Below are 6,000 nucleotides of genomic sequence, written 5' to 3' on the forward strand. Positions count from 1 at the left end.
TACCGTCTAGGAAGTGGGAAGGGAGCGAAGGGAGCGGCCGTGGCCTGAGAGACAGTGTTACCGTCTAGGAAGTGGGAAGGGAGCGAAGGGAGCGGCCGTGGCCTGAGAGACAGTGTTACCGTCTAGGAAGTGGGAAGGGAGCGAAGGGAGCGGCCGTGGCCTGAGAGACAGTGTTACCGTCTAGGAAGTGGGAAGTGAGCGGCCGTGGCCTGAGAGACAGTGTTACCGTCTAGGAAGTGGGAAGGGAGCGGCCGTGGCATTAATTGAGATACAGCCTCAGCATTTGCCTGATGTGAAAATGGGAAACAACGGAAGACCACCTTTACGGCTGCCAACAGTGTTGTTAGAACCCACTATCTCCCGAATACAAGTTCACAGCTGGGCGCCCCTAACCGCACTGCCAACTCGATCAGTAGTAGTAGTAAGCTGTGTATTAAATTTAATAATGAAGTGTCTTCGACCAGAAACACTGCGTATTTTAGTCCTGCGTGTAGGGTGAAGAAATAAATGATGAAGATAAAGTTGGAATTATTTCTTTTTCTTTCTTTCTTTCTTTCTTTCTTTCTTTCTTTCTTTCTTTCTTTCTTTCTTTCTTTCTTTCTTTATCCGTTTACCGTCCATGGTTGGCTCCTCCCTCGGATCCCACCTCTAGCACCTCAAGCGTAGTGTCCTGGAGCATGAGACTTTGGTGCGGGGGAGGGGGATAATATTGTGGAGGAGGACCAGTACCTCGCCCAGGTGGGCTCACCTGCAGTGCTGAACAGGAGCCTTATAGGGGATGGGAAGATTGGAAAGGATAGACAAGGAAGAGGAGAGGAAGCGGCTATGGCCTTAAGTTAGGAACCATCCCGAAATTTGCCTGCAAGAGAAGTGGGAAACCACGGAAAACCACTTACAGGATGGTTGAGGTAGGAATTGACCCTCACAACCCCCCCCCCTCCCACCCAGTTGACCTCCAGAGGCTGAGTGGACCATGTTCGAGCCCTAGTACCACTTTTCAAATATCGTGGCAGAATCGGAAATCGAACCCGGGCCTCCGGGGTTGGCAGATAATCACACTAATCACTACACTGCAGAGGCGGACAAGTTAGAATTCAAGAAGACAAGTTGGGGAAATATTCATTTATAGGAAGAAGAATTAGGGAATGGAATAATGTATAAAGGAAGTTTCCAAGTTCTTTGGAATCATTTAAGAACAACTGATAGGGCATCTGCCACCTTGGCGACAGTGCTAAATAAAGATCCGTGATGAATGACTGAGTGAAGAAGAAGAAGAAGAAGAAGAAGAATAAAAGTGTACCTCTGTCCTTAAAGGGTGAAAGGGAAATGAAGTGACTTCGCAAGATAAGTTGACCTAAACAGAATCGGAAGTACTGTATTCTCAGAAGCTCTTCCTCGACCTACGAATGTTCAATACGTCTCACGTCTACTATCGATCTACTGTACTGATATCGACTGCAGCTGTGGCACAATGAATCACGCTCTTCATCATCTGGAATCCCTCCTGTCTGTTCCGACGTGACCACGAGCTCTCCAGGAAGTGAACAATGAATTGCAGACTTTTAATTGCAGCTGGTTCCGGTCCGTGGCGTTCCCGCTTTTGGATATTATTCGTTCCGAAAACATACTCCTCTATTCCTTTAAACATTCTGCGACCCGACGAAGGATTTGCAGTGACAATTATATGTTTCTTTCTTTCTTTCTTTCTTGTCCTCGTTATTCGGCCGGACTCGGTGCATGAACCACACTTCTTTTTTCTTCGATTTTGGCCATCTAAGTGGCACGGAAAGTAGCCCAGTGCATTCATCTTAATCCTTCTTTTCTTGACTGCCAATATTTCATCATCCTTTCACTTTGCTGTTTCCTCCTCTCATGTGTCCAGATGTTATTATTACCTTTCTCTTTTCCTTCTCCTGGAAACCCTTGAAATTTTGTATCAGTCTTCTGAAAGTTGTTGTCTTGTATTATATCGTCTGTTATTCCAATCTCTGTCATATCTTTTTTTTTACTCCTTGGATCCACTGGTTGCCATTCTTGCTCTTGTAACAGTTAAACACTCGTTTTGTCAATCTACTGTTATCCATCCTCATTATGTGACCAAACAACAGCCTTTCATGTTCTTCATCCTTGGATAGATAGATCCTCATATGTCTAAACTCCCCTTCCTTCGTTTTCAATGCTCCCCAAATTTTCCTCAATATTTTTCTTTCTTTTTTCTCTATCTCTTCTATTTCACCAGTTTTCATACAGAACATACATTCTGTAGCATACAGACTCTCTGGTTTGGTTACTGTGTTGTAGTGTTTGATTTTAGTTTTCCTATTATATCACTTTATTTATACAAGTTCCTTTACGTCACACCGACACAGACTTGTCGACGATGGGCCAGGAAAGGCCTAGGAGAGGGAAGGAAGCAGCCATTGTCTTAATTAAGGTACAGCCACAGCCAGCATTTGCATGGTGTGAAAATAGCAAACCACGGAAAACCACATTCAGGGCTGCCGACAGTGGGCTTCGAACCTACCATCTCTCAAATACTAGATACTGGCCGCACTTAAGCGACTGCAGCTATCGAGCTCGGTACTTTCATGTCAAACCATATTGTATTAAACATTTATTTATTTATTTATTTATTTATTTATTTATTTATTTATTTATTTATTTATTTATTTATATTTCATCCGTTTAGCCTCTAGAGTTGTTTTCCCCCGGATTCAGATAGGGATCTCACCTCATGGCAGGGTATTGGAGTGTGAGAAATTTGGTCGGGGATACAACTGAGGTGGAGGACCAGTACCTCAACAAAGTGCTCTCACCTGCATTGTTGAACAGGGGCCCTGGGGGGGAGGAGGGATGGGACAGTTGAAAGGGATAGCAAGGAAGGAAGCGGCCGTGGTCTTAAGTTAGGTACCATCCCGGCATTTAACTGGAGGAGTTGGAAACCACTAAAAACCACTTCCAGGATGGCTGAGGCGGGAATCGAATTATTTCTACTCAGTTAACCTCCTGAGGCTGAGTGGACCCGGCTCCAGTCATCGTTCGACGTTTCACATTTCGTGGCAGAACCGAGATTCGAACCCGGGCCTCCGGGGGTGGCAGCTAATCACACTAACCACGACACCACAGGGACATTAAACCGTTATACAATTTTAAAATATTAAAAACATAATTATTACGCACATTATATTATACATACAACCATGTTAAGTTTAATTATTAGCATAATATACTAAATCTGTACTTTTTTTATTCAATAAATGATAATTTCGATAAACTTTATATTCGGTCAGTCCGCCCCTGTGGTGTAGTGATTAATGTGATTAGCTTCCACACCCCCCGACGCCCCGGTTCGATTCCAACCTCCGCCACGAAATTTGAAAAGTGGGACATGGGTTGGAACGGGGTCCACTCAGTCTCGGAAGGTTAACTGAGTAGAGGGGAGTTCGATTCCAACCTCAGCCATTCTCGAAGTGGTTTTCCGTGGTTTCACACTTCTCCTCCAGCCAAATGCCGGGATGGTACCTAACTTAAGGCCACGGCCGCTTCCTTTCCTCTTTCTTGTCTATCCTTTCCAGTCTTCCCATCCCCCGACAAGGCATACCAGGGGAGGCAGCCAGGGCGAGGTACTGGTCCTCCTTTCCAGTTGTACCCCCGACCCCAAGTCTCACGCTCCAGGACACTGCCCTTGATGTGGTAGAGGTGGGAGGCCTCGCTGAGTCCGAGAGAAAAACCAACCCTGGAGGAGAAACATATTAAGAAGAAGAAGAAGAAGAAGAAGAAGAATATATTCGTTTAGGTACTGGGATCTTTATTTGTGTAGTCGACTTTCTGTTTTTTTTTTCTTTCAAATATCTCTTCAGACATTTACTCTTAAGCAGCCACGAATGGCTAATGCCTTCGTTTCAACTGGGATTGAGTTTCAAGAACGTTTGGTGGCGGTTATATATTGTACCAGTAAAAGAGCCCGACTCTCAGATTAAATTTTAAAGTAGCATGACTATAGTTCTCAGGGCGAAAAACTGGATTAATTGTAGCTAGGGCTCGGTACAGAAGGTAGGTCCTATCTACAGAAAAACTTTGACTCTGATTGCACAAGAGTTTATTCAAATAAGTCATGAATTGGCACATCACCTCTAAGTAGAAATGGATTGTCTTCCTCGTATTCCAATAGTATGGCTCGGGTTCCCCAGCTCACCAAGCCAAGCTGGTTGAAGCACGTTCCAGAAGACTCCAGGGATTCCAGGGACACCAGATACTCCAGACAGAGGCAGCTGGACTGTCTGGATTGACGGCAAGTAGAGATGTCTCGAACTCTGATGCCCGGGTTGAACCCCGGTGATCCAGGCGATGAGGCAATGAGACTGAGAGGATTGATGTTCCCAAGGTCACTAGTAGCACTGAGTCCATGAAAACCTTGGTTGATCAACTTATAAGCAGAGTTCTTGATAACTGTACATCAAGACTTCCAACACTCCTAAAACGATATGAGTGGTATTAATAATTTTAGAGTTCATCACTAGGAAAATCCTCTTTTTGGCAACGAAAAATACAAGTCCCTTCTTGTGAAATTATAGTTAAACCCAAAGTTCATTACTGGCGAAGCTGCAAGTCCTTGCCTAAACTCGAATGAAAACACAAGTCCATTCACTTAGAAGTTTGAATATATTTAAAGTTAATCACTGGTGAAATTCATAAAGTCTTTGAGTGACCACTGACGAAAACACAAGTCCTTCCACATAAATAAATTCACTGACGAAATTTATAAGTCTTTTAAACCAACACTGGCAAATGTACAAGTTTTGAGTAAATGCAAGTGAAATCCTAACTTTGTTTAGAGCCGTTGGAAAGTTAAAGTTCATCACTAGCAATGTTAATCAATCGCTGTCTATTAGAAGGATGAGATCCTCAACAGTCGCAAATATTCCACGTAAATAATACAAGTCCATTTCACGAACACTTAGAAAAATTCCAATCTCGAATACTCGTAAATAATACAAGTCAATTCAATGATCACGTAGAAAAGTTCTGGTCTCGAACACATGAAAATAATACAAGTCCATTTAGTGAACACTTAGAAGAATTCGGGTCTCGAACCCATGTACAGTATCCAGTATTCGGGAGATAGGTGGTTCGAACCCCACGGTCGGCAGCCCTGAAGATGGTTTTCCGTGGTTTCCCATTTTCACACCAGGCAAATGCTGGGGCTGTACCTTAATTAAGGCCACGGCCGCCTCCTTTCCAGTCCTAGCCCTTTCCTGTCCCATCGTCGCCATAAGACCTATCTGTGTCGGTGCGACGTAAATCCAATAGAAAAAAACCATGTAAATAATACAAGTCCATTTCACGAACACTTAGAAAATTTCCAGCTTCGAAGACACGTAAATAATACAAGTCCAAACACTTAGAAAAGTTTCAGTCTCGAAGGCACGTAAATAATACAAGTCCATTCAATTAATACTTGTAAATATTTTAAGTTCAATTACGAAGACTTAGAAAATTTTCTACAACACTCGAAGTCTTATGAGTCCACTTATAGTACTTGGAAGAATCGTCTTCCCACACTTGTATAATGACAGAGTTCCACGATGATAGTAGCAGCAAGAGTGTCCCCGCTGACTACTCAGCTGAGACTGTGTGAATAGGCTACAGTAGGTCCTCCTTTTATTCAATCCGGGATGTCTACGTCATAATACGGTTTGATTGAATATCTCCCGAATCCCTCGATGGATTTGCTTGAAACTCGAGCATTGGGACGTTTAGGTGATCCCAAACAAGATGACATGTCGCTCGATTCGCTAGCATCATTATTGTAGAAATTTCAAAATTTTCTCCATCGAACTCTCTAGAACAAGTGACGTGGAATCCAGAAAATACCAGTCAAGGCTGGTAACACGTGTTGAGACGAGCGGGCGGTCTAGCTAGCCCCTGTGGCTACGTCACAGCTCACAGTCGTCATACACTCGCTAGCTGGTCCTCGCTGCTGGTAAACAAACCAGGCGC

This window comes from Anabrus simplex, chromosome 3 (genome assembly GCF_040414725.1).
Source record: "Anabrus simplex isolate iqAnaSimp1 chromosome 3, ASM4041472v1, whole genome shotgun sequence".
NCBI classification, from domain to species: Eukaryota; Metazoa; Arthropoda; class Insecta; order Orthoptera; family Tettigoniidae; genus Anabrus; species Anabrus simplex.